Here is an 18,864-nt window from a genome sequence, read left to right as displayed (position 1 = left end):
AGCTGGAGGATCATCAACTCGGTGAAAGACGCGCTTTGGTCTGCCCGAAACTTGTTGGTCTTCCAGCACAAAGAGTTGTCCCCGACCGATTGTTGCGGACTGGCACAATCCAAAGTCCAGGACTACGTGCTGAGGGACGCACTAAAGCTTGGGGCAGCTGCCGCAAAGGCGCAATGGGGAAGGGTCGCTGTCTAAGACCTTTCTACCACAGCGCACCGAGAGACTGGGAACTGTTTAGAGCCCCTCGGGCTGTACAGATCAAAATGATAGGCTGTAAATGACTGTAATATTGTTTGTACTGATGCACCTGGTGATACATTTTGTAAAAGTTTAACCTGGATTGTACCCTTGTAATGTTGTTTTTGAAATGGTTTTGAATGTGATTGAAGATTTTTATGAATAAAGTATATTTTTACAAAAAAAAAAAAAAAACAAGAGTGACATGACGCAGACGTAATGTACAAGAACGCTCCACTCCGGTTAATTAACGTGTACGGCCCGGCACAAGGGGCTGAGCGGCTGGAGGTTTTTCAGCAGCTCCCACTGCTGCTGGCGACCTCCAGGCCGGTCATTCTGGGCGGGGACTTCAACTGCATCATCGATGCGGCTGGACGATCCGGCAGGGCCGGAAGCAGATTGGACGCTACGTCCAGATCCCTGATGGAAACAGTTAAGGATGCCAAGCTGCACGACGTCTTCAGCAACCCTGCAGACGGAGCGCAGCGTAGATACACCTGGTCGCGGCCAGACGGGTCCATTCGTTCCAGGATAGACTTCCTGTTTGTGTCCCGTGCATTCACAGTCAGATCCACCGAGGTCAAGCCGGTGTTCTTCTCTGACCACTGCCTCCTACTGGCGGACTGCCACTTGGAGGAAGACCTGAGGGTGGGCAGGGGGGCATGGAAGCTAAATGTGCAACTGCTGACCCCAGAGAACATTGAGGAGCTCAAGAGGGATTACAAAGGTTGGAGAACCGTGAAACCCCTCTTTGAGTCCCTGACACACTGGTGGGAAGTGATCAAGGGAAGCATCAAGAGGTTTTTCATCCGCAAAGGCACCCAGAAAGCTAGAAAGGAACAGAGGGAAATGTCCCGACTCCAGGAAAAGATGCAGAATCTGCTCCGGCTGCAGTCGATGGGGGTCGATGTCAAGGAGGAGCTCCAAGAGGTGAAGGGCCAGCAAGCCTCGCACTTTGCCTCGGAGGCCTCCAAGATCATCTTCCGTTCCAGAGTCCGCTCCGTGGAGCAGGATGAGACGTGCTCACGTTTCTTCTTCCAAAAGGTACACAGAGAGCGCTCTGTGATCAGCAGCCTGAAGGAAGAAGACGGCTCAGTAAAGTCATCACGGTCCGACATTCTGAGGATCAGCAAATCCTTTTATGCCGGACTGTATGACGTGAAGCCCACGGACAGCACGGCCTCCCAGTCCTTCCTGTCCTCTATCACGGAGGTCCTAGACCACAGTACGCGGGAGAGCCTAGACAAACCGCTAACTCCTGACGAACTGACTAAGGCCCTCGAGTCCTTCGAGAAGAGTAAAACCCCCGGAAGCGACGGCCTGCCGGCGGAGTTGTATTCGGCTCTGTGGGACTTGATCGGCCCAGACCTGCTAGAAGTGTACGAGAGTATGCTCCTGGCCGGCAGCATGTCAGAATCCATGAGGAAAGGCATCATCACCCTCATCTACAAGCACAAGGGGGAAAGGGAGGAAATTAGAAATTGGCGACCCATTTCACTGTTGAATATGGACTATAAGATTCTGTCCAAGGTCATCGCCAACCGGGTCAAATCCGCTCTGGAATTGGTGATTCACCCTGACCAGACCTGCTCTGTGCCAGGCAGGAAGATCTCTGACAGCCTGGCGCTGCTCAGGGATACGATTGCCTATGTACAGGACAGGGGTGTGGATACCTGCCTCATCAGCTTGGATCAGGAGAAGGCCTTTGACAGAATATCGCACACCTACATGGGGGATGTGCTCTCCAAAATGGGCTTTGGGGAGGGAATTCGAAATTGGATCCAACTGCTCTACACTAACATCAGTAGCGCAGTCTCAATCAATGGGTGGGAAACAGATAGCTTTCCGATTAAATCTGGAGTCAGGCAGGGCTGCCCTCTCTCGCCTGTCCTTTTTGTGTGCTGCATAGAACCCTTTGCCGAGTCCATCAGGAAGGATCCGGGCATAAGAGGAGTGACGATCCCAGGCAGTGGAGGCACTCAGGTAAAAGCCTCCCTGTACATGGACGACGTCGCCGTCTTCTGCTCGGATCCGCTGTCGGTGCGCAGACTGATGCACGTCTGCGACCAGTTCGAACTGGCCTCGGGAGCCAAGGTAAATCGTGGGAAGAGCGAGGCCATGTTCTTTGGGAAGTGGGCTGACCGATCCTTTGTCCCCTTCACTGTCAGGGCTGACGGCCTGAAGGTGCTGGGGATATGGTTCGGAGGGACCGGGGCATGCGTTAGAAACTGGAAGGAGCGAGTGGCTATGGTGAAAAGGAAACTGGGCATGTGGGAGCGACGCTCCCTCTCCATTGCGGGTAAGAACCTGGTCATCAGGTGTGAGGTACTCTCGCTGTTGCTGTACGTGGCGCAGGTCTGGCCCATCCCACACTCCTGCGCGATGGCGATCACTCGAGCCATCTTCCGCTTTATCTGGAGGTCGAAAATGGATCGTGTCTGCAGGGACGCGATGTACAAGCCTCTAGATAAAGGGGGAAAAAACGTGCCCAACATCGCCCTCATACTGATGGCCACCTTTGTGTGTGGCTGCATCAAGCGGTGCGTAGACCCTCAGTACGCAAACACCAAGTGTCACTACGTGCTGAGGTTCTACCTGTCCCCGGTGTTGCGAAGGATGGGTCTGGCCACGCTGCCGCGGAACGCTCCAAGTAGTTGGACCGTGCCGTACCACCTGTCCCTGGTGGAAAAATTTATGCAGAAAAACACCTTTGACCACAAGTCCATCAGGCAGTGGTCAGCACGTAACGTCCTAGAGGCCCTGAGGGAAAAGGAGAGGGTGGACCCTGTGGGATGGTTCCCCGAGCAGACTGTCAAAGTCATTTGGCAGAATGCCTCATCGCCAGAACTTTCCAACAAGCACCAAGACGTAGCTTGGCTGGTGGTGAGAAAGGCCCTCCCCGTCAGATCCTTCCTACACGCCAGGAGTCTCACCCCCTCTGCACGATGCCCTCGAGGTGGCTGTGGTGGGGAAGAGACCGTTGTTCACCTCCTTGTGGATTGTGCCTTTGCAAAGAAAGTCTGGAGAGAGATGCAGTGGTTGCTGTCGAGGTTCATCCCGAGCAGTTCTGTGACACAGGACTCTGTGCTCTACGGGCTGTTCCCAGGGACACACACCGAGACAAACATCAACTGCAGCTGGAGGATCATCAACTCGGTGAAAGACGCGCTTTGGTCTGCCCGAAACTTGTTGGTCTTCCAGCACAAAGAGTTGTCCCCGACCGATTGTTGCGGACTGGCACAATCCAAAGTCCAGGACTACGTGCTGAGGGACGCACTAAAGCTTGGGGCAGCTGCCGCAAAGGCGCAATGGGGAAGGGTCGCTGTCTAAGACCTTTCTACCACAGCGCACCGAGAGACTGGGAACTGTTTAGAGCCCCTCGGGCTGTACAGATCAAAATGAAAGGCTGTAAATGACTGTAATATTGTTTGTATTGATGCACCTGGTGATACATTTTGTAAAAGTTTAACCTGGATTGTACCCTTGTAATGTTGTTTTTGAAATGGTTTTGAATGTGATTGAAGATTTTTATGAATAAAGTATATTTTTACAAAAAAAAACAAGAGTGACATGGACGACGTCGCCGTCTTCTGCTCGGATCCGCTGTCGGTGCGCAGACTGATGCACGTCTGCGACCAGTTCGAACTGGCCTCGGGAGCCAAGGTAAATCGTGGGAAGAGCGAGGCCATGTTCTTTGGGAACTGGGCTGACCGATCCTTTGTCCCCTTCACTGTCAGGGCTGACGGCCTGAAGGTGCTGGGGATATGGTTCGGAGGGACCGGGGCATGCGTTAGAAACTGGAAGGAGCGAGTGGCTATGGTGAAAAGGAAACTGGGCATGTGGGAGCGACGCTCCCTCTCCATTGCGGGTAAGAACCTGGTCATCAGGTGTGAGGTACTCTCGCTGTTGCTGTACGTGGCGCAGGTCTGGCCCATTCCACACTCCTGCGCGATGGCGATCACTCGAGCCATCTTCCGCTTTATCTGGAGGTCGAAAATGGATCGTGTCTGCAGGGACGCGATGTACAAGCCTCTAGATAAAGGGGGAAAAAACGTGCCCAACATCGCCCTCATACTGATGGCCACCTTTGTGTGTGGCTGCATCAAGCGGTGCGTAGACCCTCAGTACGCAAACACCAAGTGTCACTACGTGCTGAGGTTCTACCTGTCCCCGGTGTTGCGAAGGATGGGTCTGGCCACGCTGCCGCGGAACGCTCCAAGTAGTTGGACCGTGCCGTACCACCTGTCCCTGGTGGAAAAATTTATGCAGAAAAACACCTTTGACCACAAGTCCATCAGGCAGTGGTCAGCACGTAACGTCCTAGAGGCCCTGAGGGATAAGGAGAGGGTGGACCCTGTGGGATGGTTCCCCGAGCAGACTGTCAAAGTCATTTGGCAGAATGCCTCATCGCCAGAACTTTCCAACAAGCACCAAGACGTAGCTTGGCTGGTGGTGAGAAAGGCCCTCCCCGTCAGATCCTTCCTACACGCCAGGAGTCTCACCCCCTCTGCACGATGCCCTCGAGGTGGCTGTGGTGGGGAAGAGACCGTTGTTCACCTCCTTGTGGATTGTGCCTTTGCAAAGAAAGTCTGGAGAGAGATGCAGTGGTTGCTGTCGAGGTTCATCCCGAGCAGTTCTGTGACACAGGACTCTGTGCTCTACGGGCTGTTCCCAGGGACACACACCGAGACAAACATCAACTGCAGCTGGAGGATCATCAACTCGGTGAAAGACGCGCTTTGGTCTGCCCGAAACTTGTTGGTCTTCCAGCACAAAGAGTTGTCCCCGACCGATTGTTGCGGACTGGCACAATCCAAAGTCCAGGACTACGTGCTGAGGGACGCACTAAAGCTTGGGGCAGCTGCCGCAAAGGCGCAATGGGGAAGGGTCGCTGTCTAAGACCTTTCTACCACAGCGCACCGAGAGACTGGGAACTGTTTAGAGCCCCTCGGGCTGTACAGATCAAAATGAAAGGCTGTAAATGATTGTAATATTGTTTGTACTGATGCACCTGGTGATACATTTTGTAAAAGTTTAACCTGGATTGTACCCTTGTAATGTTGTTTTTGAAATGGTTTTGAATGTGATTGAAGATTTTTTATGAATAAAGTATATTTTTACAATAAAAAAAAAACAAGAGTGACATCAAAAGACAGCGCGAGAGAGCAGCGGAGAGATCACAACCAGCGTAACTGCAGGGAAGCTTCAAAAAATGTTAGCACAAAGGTGAGAGCTGATTGGTGAATAGTGGGTAAGTGTTTTTCTCCAGTTTAAAATAAATTAAGCTAAGGGTAAGTAAGAGTTCCAGTTATTATTTAAAGTGCATAAATAATTTAGTTTTTACTGTATTTAACTTAAAGTATGGGGTATTTTGTTCAACTAGAGGCATGGCAGGGTAGTTCAGTCCTGTGTTATGCACCACCTGCAACGTGTGGGAAGTCCTAGATGCTCCTTTTGCTCTGACCGACCATGTCTGTAGGAAGTGCCACCAGCTGCAGCTACTTGAGTTCCGAGGTGCATCCGCGAGGCTGAGAGTTTCGTGGATAGCACGTTTTTAGATGCAGTCACCCCACAGCTTACGGAAGTGCAGACAGAGAGGGAATGGGTGACCATTAGTTAGAAGGAAAGTATCAGGCAGGTAGTCAGGAAATCCCCAAGGGTGCATCTCACTCAAGAATCGTTTTTGTGTTGGAAAACGGTGAGAGTGACAGTTCCTCTGGGAAGTGTAGCCACGCTCATGGCACTTTGAGTGGCTCAGCTGCATGGGGGGGTGGGGGGGGAAGAAAAAGAAGGGGAGAGCAATAGTGGTCGGAGACTCGACAGTAAGGGGAACAGACAGGCATTTTTGCGGTCATTGACGTGACTCCAGGATGGTACGTTGCCTCCCTGGTGCCAGAGTCAAGGATGTCACTGGCTGCAGGGCATTCTAAAGGGGGAGGGCAAACAGACAGAGATCGTGGTACATATTGGTACCAAGACATAGGTAGAAAGAGGGATGAGGTCCTGCAAGTAGAATTTATGGAGCTAGGAAACAGATTAAAAAAACAGGACCTCAAAGGTAGTAATATCTGGATTACTTCCGTGCCACGCGCTAGTGAGTATAAAAATAGGAGGTTAGTCCAGATGAATGTGTAGCTGGAGAAATGGTGCAGGAGGGAGGGCTTTAGATTTATGGGACATTGGGACCGTTTCTGGGGGCGGTGGGACCTGTACAAGGTGGACGGGTTGCACCTGAACTGGAATGGGACCAACATCCTTGCAGGGAGGTTTGCTAGTGCTGTTGGGGAGGGTTCAAACTAACTTGGCAGGGGGATGGGATCCTGAGAGGAGGTTCAGCAGGGGGAGATGCACAGCCAAAATTAGAAGAGAGAGCAAGAAAGCCTTGAAGACCTAGAAATTATAGGCCAGTTAAAGCACAAGAGAGTTTGGCAAGGTTGGATGGTATTTGTTTTAATGCAAAGAGTTTGACAAATAAGGCAGATGAGTTGAGGGCACAAATTAACACATGGAAGTATGATGTCATTGCTGTCACAGAGACATGGTTGAGAGAGGCACAGGATTGGTAGCTCAATATTCCAGGATATAGGGTCTTCAGGCAACGCAGGGAAGGAGGTAAAAGAGGAGGGGGTATCGCAATATTGATCAAGGAATCAATTACAGCAGTAAGGAGGGATGACATCCTAGAAGGCTCCTTAAACGAAGCCAAATGGGTAGAACTGAAAAACTGAAAAACAAAAAAGGAGCAATCACATTGCTGGGAGTGTACTATAGGCCCCTAAACAGTCAGAGAGAAATAGGAGAGCAGATATGCAGGCAACTTTCAGAGAAGTGTAAAAATAACAGGGTCGTAATAGTGGGGGATTTCAACTTCCACAACATTAACTGGGTTAGCCATAGTGTGATAGGTTTAGAGGTAGCGGAATTCTTAAAATGCATCCAGGAGAGCTTTTTAAGCCAGTACGTAGAAGGTCCTACAAGAGAAGAGGCGGTCCTGGACTTAATTTTAGGGAACGAAGCCAGGCAAGTGGCAGAGGTATCAGTGGAGGAGCATTTTGCAGATAGTGATCATAACTCCATTAGATTCAAGGTTGTTATGGAAAAGGACAAGGATGGGCCAGAAATCAGAGTTCTAAATTGGGGGAAGGCCGATTTTAATAAGATCAGATATGATTTGGCCAGAGTGGACTGGGAGCAGTTACTTTTAGGTAAACCTGCGTCAGAGCAGCGGGACTCATTCCAGACGGAAATAGGGAGAGTACAGGGCCAACATATTCCAGTAAAGACAAAGGGTGGGACCAACAAATCCAGGGAGCCCTGGATATCGAGGGATATACACAATTGGATAAAGAGAAAAAGGGAGGTTTATGGCCGAGGTTTAGGGCTCAAAACAATGGAAGCCCTAGAGGAGTATAGAATGTGTAGGGGGGAATTTAAAAAGGAAATTAGGAGAGCAAAAAGGGGGCACGAAAAAACATTGGCAGGTAAGATAAAGGAAAATCCAAAGTTATTTTACAAGCACATTAAGAGTAAGAGGATAACTAGGGAAAGAATAGGGCCCATTAAGGACTATAGTGGTAATTTGTGTGTGGAGCCAGAAGACGTAGGTAGGGTTCTAAATGAATACTTTGCGTTGATGTTCACAAGTGAGAGGGACGACGTGGATATGGAAATCAGGCAGAAGGACTGTGATATAATTCAAGAAATTAGCATAGAAAGGGAGGAGGTTCTAAGTGGCCTGGCAGGCTTAAAAGTAGATAAATCTCCAGGTCTGGATGAAATGTATCCCAGGCTGTTGCGTGAGGCTAGGGAGGAGATAGCAGGGGCACTGGCAGTAATTTTCAATACCTCTCTGGCCACAGGAGAGGTGCCAGAGGACTGGAGGACAGCTATTGTGGTACAGTTATTCAAGAAGGGAGGAAAGGATAGACCAGAGAACTACAGGCCAGTCAGTCTAACCTCAGTGGTGGGGAAACTATTGGAAGCAATTCTGAGGGACAGAATTAATCTACACTTGGAGAGGCAGGGATTCATCAAGGATAGTCAGCATGGTTTTGTTAAGGGGAGTTCATATCTGACCAATTTGATTGAATTTTTCGAAGAGGTGACCAGGTGTGTAGATGAGGGCAATGCATTTGGCGTAGTCTACTTGGACTTCAGCAAGGCTTTTGATAAGGTCCCGCATAGGAGACTGATAGCGAAGGTAAGAGCCCATGGGATCCAAGGCAATTTGGCAAATTGGATCCAGAATTGGCTGGGTGGCAGGAAGCAGAGTTTGATGGTCGAGGGGTATTTTTGTGCCTGGATGCCTGTGTCCAGTGGAGTTCCACAGGGATCAGTGTTGGGTCCCTTGCTGTTTGTGGTATATATAAGCGATTTAGACTAGAATGTAGGAGGGTTGATCAGTAAGTTTGCGGATGACACTAAAATTGATGGGGTGGTAAATAGGAGGATAGCCTTAGATTACAGGAGGAAATAGACGGGCTGGTCAGATGGGCTGATCAGTGGCAAATGGAATTTAATATGGATAAGTGTGAGGTGATGCACTTGGGCAGGACAAATAAGGAACAGGAATACACGATGAATGGTAGGACGCTGGGAAGTACCGAGAATCAGAGGGACCTTGGTCTGCATGTTCACTGGTCCCTTAAGGTAGTGGGACAGGTAGATAAGATGGTTAAGAAGGCATATGGGATACTTGCCTTTATTAGCCGGGGCATAAAATATAAGAGCAGGGAGGTTATGCTGGAACTGTATAAAATGCCGGTTAGGCCATTAGAGTATTGCGTGCAGTTCTGGAATCCGCATTATAGGAAGGCTGTGATTGCACTAGAGAGAGTGCAGAGGAGATTTACCAGGATGTTACCTTCAGGTTAGATTATTCAAATTTGGTCTGTGATCAGGGACAGGAGGGTGTGACTGCAGGTGAGGCGGGTATGGGGACCCAGGGGATAGTCTTCAAGGATCCTCAGCCCCTGCAATTGTCCAACAGTTACAAGGTTCTTGCAAACTGTGTGGACGAGAGAGGGGACTGCAAGGAGGATGAACGAACTGACCATGGCACCAAGGTACAGGGAACCATTCAAGTCGGGGGAGGAAATAGGAATGTAGTAGTGGTAGGCGACGGTATATTTCAGGGGATAGATACTGTTCTCTGCAGCCATGAGCGTGAGTCTTTGAAGGCTGTGTTGCCTACCCAGTGCCAGGGTTAAGGACATCTCCTCACGGCTGGAGAGGAACTTGGAGCGGGAGGGATCCAGTTGTCATCATCCACGTTGATACCAATGACATTGATAGGACAAGAAAGGAGGTTCTGCTGAAAGAATTTGAACAGTTAGGAGCTAAATTAAAAAGCAGAACTTCAAAAGGAGTCTATAGGCCCCTAGCAGTAGCTATACTGTAGGACAGAGAATAAATCAGGAGATAATGAGGGCATGTAAAAAAGGTAGTACGTTAATCATGGGTGACTTTAATCTCCATGTAGATTCGGAAAAACAAATTGGCAGAGGTAGCCACGAGCAAGAGTGTATTCGGGACAGTTTCCCCAAACAATATGTTGTGATTCATCCAGGGATCGGGCTATTTTGGATCTGGTAATGAGGCAGGTTTAATAAATGATCTCAGAGTGAAAGATCCCTTAGGAAACAGTGACGATGACATGGTGGAATTTAGCATTCAGTTTGAGAGTGAGAAACCTGGGTTGGAAACAACTGTGCTAAACTTAAATAAGGGTAATGACAAAGGAATGAGGGCAGAGTTGCCTCGAGTGGACAGGGAAAGGAGTTTAGCAGAAAAGACGATTGATGAACAATGGCAGACTTTTAAGAAAATAGTTCATGACTCACAACAAAGATACATCCCAGTGAGGAAGAAGGATTCTAGGAAGGGGATAAACCAACCATGGTTAACCAAGGAAGTTAAGGATAGTATCAAATTGAAAGAAAAAACATACAATGTGGCAAAGAGTTGTAAGCCAGATGATTGGGAAAGTTTTAAAAACCAACAAAAGGTGACCAAAAAAATAATAGAGGGAGAAAATAAACTGAAGGTAAACTAGCAAGTAATATAAAAATGAACAGTAAGAGCTTTATTATATAATTATATATGGAAAGGAAGAGAGAGGCCAAAGTGAGCATAGGCCCCTTAGAGAATGAGGCATTGGAAATAATGGTGGGGAACCAGGAAATGGCAGAGGAGTTGCATAAATACTTTGAATCAGTCTTCATGGTAGAAGACACTAATAGCATTCCAAAAATACTAAATAATCAAGGGCAAAAGGGAGGGGGAGGAAATAAATACAATAATTATCACTAGAGGAAAAGTACTAGGGAAACTAATGGGGCTAAAGGCTGATAAGACCCCTGGACGTGATAGGTTGCACACTAACATATTGAAGGAAATAGCTACATTGATAGTAGATGCACTGGTAGTAATCTTCCAAGCATCCTTAGATTCAGGAAAAATCCCAGAGGATTGGAAAACTGCCAATGTAACACCCTTATTCAAGAAGGGAGGAAGACAAAAAACAGGTAACTGTAGACCAGTTAGCTAAACATCTGTCATTGGGAAAATGTTAGAGCCTATTATAAAGCATGTAACAGCAGAGCATTTAGAAATGCATAATATAATCAAGCAGAGTCAGCATGGCTTCATGAAGGGGAAATCATGCCTGACAAATTTATTAAAATTCTTTGAGGCGGTAACGAGCAGGATAGATTAAGGGGAACCAGTAGATGTAATACATTTGGATTTCCAAAAGGCGTTTGATAAGGTAGCGCACATAAGGCTACTTAATTAGATAAGAGCCCATGGTGTTGGGGGTAGCATATTAGCATGGATAGGGGATCGGCTAACTGATAGAAAACAGAGTTGGGATCAGGGGATCATTTTCAGGATGGCAACCTGTAACTAGTGGAGTGCCGAAGGAATCAGTGCTGGGGCCACAATTATTTACAATATATATTAATGACTTGGAGAGGGAAGTGAATGTAGTATCGTCAAGTTTGCGGATGACACAAAGATAGGTGGGAAGGCAAGTGGTGAGGATGACACAGAGTCTACAGAGGGATGTAGACAGGTCAAGTGAATGGGCAAAAACTTGGCAGTTTTTTTTATTCATTCACGGGATGTGGGCTTCGCTGGCTGGGCCAGCATTTATTGCCCATCCCTAGTTGCCCTTGAGAAGGTGGTGGTGAGCTGTCTTCTTGAACTGCTGCAGTGCATGTGGTGCAGGTGCACCCACAGTGCTGTTTGGAAGGGAATTCCAGGATTTTAACCCAGTGACAGTGAAGGAATGGCGATATATTTCCAAGTCAGGATGGTGAGTGACTTGGAGGGGATCATCCAGGTGGTGGTGTTCCCATCTATCTGCTGTGCTTGTCCTTCTCGGTGGTAGTGATTGTAGGTTTGGAAGGTGCTGTCTAGGAAGCCTTGGTGAAGTTTTGCAGTGCATCTTGTAGATGGTACACACCGGTGCCACTGTGTGTTGGTGGTGGAGGAAGTGAATGTTTGTGGATGGGGTGCCAATCAAGCAGGCTGCTTTGTCCTGGATGATGTCAAGCTTCATGAATGTCGTTGGAGCTGCACTCATCCAGGCAAAATCCTGACTTGTGCCTTGTAGATGGTGGACAGGCTTTGGGGAGTCAGGAGATGAGTTACTCACTCATTTCTAGCCTCTGACTTTACCAAATTTAGCCAGATTTGAATTACCTAACCTGTGGCTCTTGTAGCCACAGTATCTATATAGCTATTCCGGTTCAGTTTCTGGTCAATGGTAGCACCTAGGTTGCTGATAGTGGGGAATTCAGCAATGTTAATATCATTGAATGTCAAGGGGCGATGGTTAGATTCTCTCTTGTCATTGGTCATTGCCTGGCATTTGTGTGACATAAATGTTACTTGCCACTTGTCACCCCAAGCGTGGATATTGTCCTGGTTTTGCTGCATTTGGACATGGACTGCGTCAGTATCTGAGGAGTCATGAATGGTGCTGAACGTTGTGCAATCATCAGCGAACATCCCCACTTCTGACCTTATGATGGAAGGACGGTCATTGATGAAGCAGCTGAAGATGGTTGGGCCCAGGACACTACCCTGAGGAACTCCTGCAGTGATGTTCTGGAACTGAGATGATTGACTTCAACAACCACAACCATCTTCCTTTCTGCTAGGTATGACTCCAACCAGCAGAGAGTTTCCCCCCCGATTCCCATTGACTCTAGAACTGCTAGGGTTCCTTGATGCCACACTTGATCAAATGCTGTCTTGATGCCAAGAGCAGTCACTCTCGCCTCACCTCTATTGCTATTCTACCCCAATAACTTTCATACTCTCTATGGTGCAGGTGATGTTAGTACCTTTCCTACCAAAGTACATCAGCGCATATTATCTGCTAAAGTTTATTAGTCACTTAAGTGCCAAGCCCGTGCAAGTTTTCCAATGTTGTCTTGAAGTATGTTGCATCTTTCCTCAGTGTGAGATATACTAGATTTGGTATCAGCTGCAAATTTAGACATTGAGATACTTGTTCTCAAGTCCAAACCATTAACGTAAATTACGAGTAACTGTGGTACTAGCAACTAATACTTGTGGATCACCACTTTTGACCTTTTTCCAACCTGACATTGGGGAAGGGGTGGGGGGGAATTGCACAGACTTCCCATCAGAGTGGAGGGAGCAGGCATTCGGGTTTCCACCTATGTGCTTATTCTGTATAAAGGCAAAATGTTGCGGACGCTGGAAATCTGAAACAAAAAGTAAAAATTCTGGAAAAACTCAGGTCCGACAGCATCTGTGGAGAGAAAGACAGAGCTGACGTTTTGAGTTACGTTAACTGTCATTAACTCGAGGTATATAAGATGCTAAAGAAGATGGACAAAGCAGACGTGAAGCAGATGTTTCCCCTTGTGGGGCATTCTAGAACGAGAGGCCATAGTTTTAGGCTGAGGGGTGGTAGATTTAAATCAGAGATGAGGAGGAATTACTTTTCTCAAAGGGTTGTGAATCTGTGGAATTCATGACCTCAGAGTGCAGTGGATGCCAGGACGCTGAATAAATTTGAGGAGATAGACAGATTTTTAATTAGTAACGGGTTGAAAGGTTATGGGGAGAGGGCGGGAAATTGGAGTTGAGGCCGAAATGAGATCAGCCATGGTCGTAATGAATGGCGGGGCAGGCTCGAGGGGCTGAATTGCCCGCTCCTGCTCCTAGTTCTTATGTTCTTGAAACGTTAACTCTGTCTTTCTCTCCATAGATGCTGTCAGACCTGCTGAGTTTTTCCAGCATTTTTTGTTTTTGTTGCTTAGTCTGTATTGCGGTTCCGGCCCGATGTCAACTCAGGTGCCGAGACTTTAATTTTCTTTCAATGACTCCAAACGCAAATGGTGGCTTATTTACCCATAATGCTGCACACCGCAGAAACTCCCCTAGCAAGATATATAGGGACCCAGTACGCAGGCGCAGGAGGCGGGACTGTTATGCCCGAGCATGCTCAGTGTGAGTGATGGTGACAGGCAGAGGAAGAGCGGACAGTTTGGGAGGTGGCCTGGAAACGGTCGGTGAAAACAAAGGGTGAGGGGGAACTGGAAACCGGGGGTGAAGATGAAGCGCGAGGATTAAGGTGAGATGGTGGGGAGGCTGGAAACCGCGGGTCAACAATGGGAGGGGAGGGGAGGGGAGGGGAGAGGGGCGGGGGGACTGGAAACCGCAGCAGGACTGGGCAGCCGGGCGCCGTGTTTACCCCGCGAGCACAGGCCTCGGGGAGGGGAGGGGCGGGGCGAGGGCTCACTGGCCGCCATCTTGGGAGCGGGTGTCAGGGGGCGGGGCTTCGTCCCAGGTGACATGGCCTGGTTACCCGGGCAACCGGCCACTCGCCGCCATCTTGGGAGCGGGAGTCAGGGAGGCGGGGCTTCGTCCCAGGTGACAGGCCGAGTTACCCTGGCAACTGGCTGCCCGCCGCCATTTTGGGAGCGGCTGTTGAGGGAGAAGGGCGGCCATATTGGGCTCTGCATAGATGAAGAAAAAAAGTGTTTTTCACGTTTTCACCGCCCTCCCCCCCCGTGCATCCCTTGTCCAAAGCCTTAAATCTGCGCCCCGTTTAGCTCTTGTACCATCAGCTGATGGGAACAGCTTTTCCTTGTCTGCCTGACCTAAACCCCTGGTCAGATGGTAAACCTCCACCAGACATCCCCGCAACCCTCCTTGGAGAACAGCGCCGGGCCTCTGCAGCCCCATCCCCGATCCCCAGCCCTCTCCCCAACCTCAGCCCCACACCCATCCCCCATCCCCGACCCCAACCTCAGCCACACACCCATCCCCAACCCCAACCTCAGCCACACACCCATCCCCAACCCCAACCTCAGCCACACACCCAACCCCAACCCCAACCTCAGCCACACACCCATCCCCAACCTCAGCCACACACCCATCCCCGACCCCAACCTCAGCCACACACCCATCCCCCATCCCCAACCCCAACCTCAGCCACACACCCATCCCCGACCCCAACCTCAGCCACACACCCATCCCCAACCTGAGCCACACACCCATCCCCGACCCCAACCTCAGCCCCACACCCATCCCCCATCCCCACACCCATCCCCCATCCCCAACCCCAACCTCAGCCCCACACCCATCCCCCATCCCCACACCCATCCCCCATCCCCAACCCCAACCTCAGCCACACACCCATCCCCGACCCCAACCTCAGCCACACACCCATCCCCAACCTCAGCCACACACCCAACCCCGACCCCAACCTCAGCCACACACCCATCCCCGACCCCAACCTCAGCCACACACCCATCCCCGACCCCAACCTCAGCCACACACCCATCCCCAACCTCAGCCACACACCCAACCCCGACCCCAACCTCAGCCACACACCCATCCCCAACCCCAACCTCAGCCACACACCCATCCCCGACCCCAACCTCAGCCACACACCCATCCCCGACCCCCATCCCCAACCTCAGCCACACACCCACCCCCATCCCCAACCTCAGCCACACACCCATCCCCGACCCCCATCCCCAACCTCAGCCACACACCCATCCCCGACCCCCATCCCCAACCTCAGCCACACACCCATCTCCGACCCCCATCCCCAACCTCAGCCACACACCCATCCCCGACCCCCATCCCCAACCTCAGCCACACACCCATCCCCGACCCCCATCCCCAACCTCAGCCACACACCCATCCCCGACCCCCATCCCCAACCTCAGCCACACACCCACCCCCCACGCCCATCCCCAACCTCAGCCACACACCCACCCCCCACGCCCATACCCAACCTCAGCCACACACCCATCCCCCACCCCCATCCCCAACCTCAGCCCCACCCCCATCCCCAACCTCAGCCCCACACCCATCCCCCACACCCATCCCCCACCCCCATCCCCAACCCCAACCTCAGCCCCACACCCACCCCCATCCCCACCTCCAACCTCAGCCACACACCCAACCCCGACCCCCATCCCCAACCTCAGCCACACACCCATCCCCAACCTCAGCCACACACCCATTCCCCCACCCCCATCCCCAACCTCGGCCCCACACCCATCCCCCACCCCCATCCCCAACCTCAGCCCCACACCCATCCCCCACCCCCATCCCCAACCTCAGCCCCACACCCATCCCCCACTCCCACCTCCAACCTCAGCCACACACCCAACCCCCATCCCCAACCTCAGCCACACACCCATCCCTGACCCCCTCACCACGCACGCCTCACACCTCACCCCCCACCCCCCAATCCCTCACCCCCTCCCCTCACACCCCCCCACCCCTCCACCCAACCCCCAATCCCTCACCCCCCACCCCCCAATCCCTCACCCCCAATCCCTCACCTCCTCCCTCACCCCCCACCTCCCAATCCCTCGCCCCCTCCCCCACCCCATCCCCCCACCCCCCAATCCCTCACCCCCACCCCCTCCCCCTCCTCCACCCACCCCCAGCCCTCACCCCCAACCCCCATTCCTCCCACCCCCACCTACGCACAATGTAAGAAATAGGGGCAGGAGAAGACAGTTTGGCCCCAAGGTGGCCAACTCTTGTGGAGAAAAGTAAGGGACGCTCTGGCAGGGGTGGGGGGGGATCGGTTAGAGCTGTTGTGGGGTGGGGTTGGTGGGGATGCTGCCAGAAGAGGAAGAAAATGGAAGGAGAGCAGTTACTGTGCATCTGTGAGATTTGGAAGGCCCAAATTATGTGGAAAGCAGCGTCCCAGATGCGAGCAACCTGTCACATGGGACAGTTGGCTCAATTACGGGACAAGCCCGAAAAGCACTTGTTCTCAAGTCCAAATCATTAATGTTGATTATGAATAACTATGGTTCTAGTAACTAATCCTTTCTATGCAGAATAAGCACTTAAATAAGGTCGCAACCCTAATGCCTGGTCCCTCTACCCCGATGGAAAGTCTTACTGCAGCTGTACAGGGCCTTGGTGAGACCACACCTGGAGTATTGAGTCCAGTTTTGGTCTCCTTACCCAAGAAAGGATATATTTGCTGTGGAGGGAGTGCAGCCAAGGTTCACCTGACTGATTCCTGCAATGGCAGGATTGTCGTATGAGGAGCGATTGGGCCGACTAGGCCTGTATTCACTGGAGTTTAGAAGAATGAGAGGGGATCTGATTGAAACGTATAAAATTCTGACAGGGCTGGACAGACAGGATGCAGGGATGATATTTCCTCTGGCTTGTGTGAAGGGGGATGGTGGACTAGAACAAGGATTCACAATCTCAGGATGCAGGGTAGACCATTTAGAACTGAGGTGAGGAGAAACGTTTTCACTCAGAGGGTGGTGAACACATGGAATTCTCTACCCATGATCGGGCCCTGACATGGATTTCACGCTGGCCGGCCAATTAACTGCTAGCCAGCATGAAACGCGTGCTGCAGCGCTGCCGGGGTGGGGGCAGGAGGAGCACAAGCATGGAAGTATGTGCATACGCGGGAGTGCGCACAGTAAAAACTACCTGAGGTACAGAGCTGCCTGGGGGAGGGGGGAGGGGTGGTGAAGATTTTTGAAAATAAATGTTAATAACATGTCCCCTCTTGTGACTCTGTCACATGAGTAGGGACAAGTTAGAAATTAGTTTGAAAATTTTTTTTTTTAAATCACCCGTGGATGAAGTTTTGCAAAAAATCCAAAGGCCTCTTGGCCTGAAAAGTTTCATTTAATTCGAACCTTAAAGGCCTTAATTGTCGGCAGGTACGCTGCCAACTCCTGTGCACGCCCGCTGACTGAAATATCATCCGAGTGTGCGATGACATCGGGATGCTCGCTTGACGTCATCACGCGCCATTTTACATTCGGTCAGGTCAGGCACACGCCCACCTGATGTGCGTGATATTCTGCCCTGGTATTGAGCAACGAAATAGGATTAATTGATAACCTCCCATTGGAAGCACTCCTAGGTAGCAGCACTCATAATATGATTGCACTTTACATTCGTTTTGAGGGAGAAACGAGTGCATCCAAGACTGGTATTTTAAACTTAAATAATGGCAATTTTGAGGGCATGAAAGCAGAGCCAGCTGAAGTGAACTGGCAAATGAGGTTAAGGAATATGTCAACAGAAGTTCAGTGGCAGATATTTAAAGAGATATTTCAGAATACACAGAATATATACATTCCAGTGAGAAAGAAAAATTCCAAGGGGAGGGCCCACCATCGTGGTTAACCAAAGAAGTTAAAGACAGTATCAAACTTAAAGGAAAAGCTGCAAAGATGGGTTGCAGGTTAGAAGATTGGAAAGAATATAAAGAACAGCAAGGAATGACAAAAAGATTTATAAGAAGGGAAAAATTGGAGTATGAGAGAAAGCTAGGTAGTAATATAAAGACCGATAGCAAGAATTTCTATAGGTATTTAAATAAGAAAAGAGTTAACAAAGTGAGTGTTGGTCCTATAGAGAGTGCATCTGGGGAATTGATAATGGAAAATAGGGAGATGGCGGACGAATTAAACAGATATTTTGCTTTGGTCTTCACTGTAGAGGACACAAGTAACATCCCGGAAATAGCTGTTAATCAGGAAATTGAAGGGAGGGAGGAACTTGGGAAAATTACAATCGCAAGGGAAGTGGTATTGAGTAAATTGTTGGACCTTTGGGCTGTCAAACTCCCAGGTCCAGATGGACTTCATCTTTGAAAGTAGTGGCTAGTGAGATGGCTGATGCACTGGTTTTAATTTTCCAAAATTCCCTAGATTCGGGGAAGGTTCCTTTAGATTGGAAAATAACAAATCTAACTCCTTTATTCAAAAAGGGTGGGAGACCGAAAGCAGGAAACTGTGGGCCAGTTAGCCTAACATCTGTCATAGGGCAAATGTTAGAAGCTATTAGTAAAGATGTTGTAGCAGGGCACTTAGAAAAATTCAAGGCATCAGGTAGAGCCAACATGGTTTTGTGAAAGGGAAATCATCTTTAGTCAATTTATTGGAGTCTTTTGAAGGAATCACGTGGATAAAGGTGAACCGGTGGATGTACTGTACTTAGATTTCCAGAAGGCGTTTGATAAGGTGCCACATCTAAGGTTATTGCAGAAAATAGAAGCTCATGGTGTAGGGGGTAACATATTACCATGGATACAAGATTGGTTGGCTAACAGGGAACAGAGTTGGCATA

General features: G+C 50.0%; 2 protein-coding genes across 3 annotated transcripts in view; both read left to right on the top strand.

Moving 5' to 3' along the window:
* LOC144697491 (uncharacterized) overlaps positions 1–18,864 on the top strand; it is a 1,380,819-nt gene that overhangs the window by 1,287,118 nt on the left and 74,837 nt on the right. The window lies entirely within an intron of this gene.
* LOC144697559 (uncharacterized) overlaps positions 13,719–18,864 on the top strand; it is a 36,424-nt gene continuing 31,278 nt past the window's right edge. For both annotated transcript variants that reach the window (XR_013580386.1, XM_078569607.1), the window contains exon 1: positions 13,719–13,852. The gene's annotated coding sequence lies outside the window, so the exon portion shown is untranslated. The remainder of the gene's footprint in view (positions 13,853–18,864) is intronic.

This window comes from Cetorhinus maximus, chromosome 23 (assembly GCF_964194155.1).
Source record: "Cetorhinus maximus chromosome 23, sCetMax3.hap1.1, whole genome shotgun sequence".
In the NCBI taxonomy this organism is placed as follows: Eukaryota; Metazoa; Chordata; class Chondrichthyes; order Lamniformes; family Cetorhinidae; genus Cetorhinus; species Cetorhinus maximus.
The sequence above is the reverse complement of the archived record's forward strand: the minus strand, read 5'-3'. Positions and strand labels throughout refer to the sequence as shown.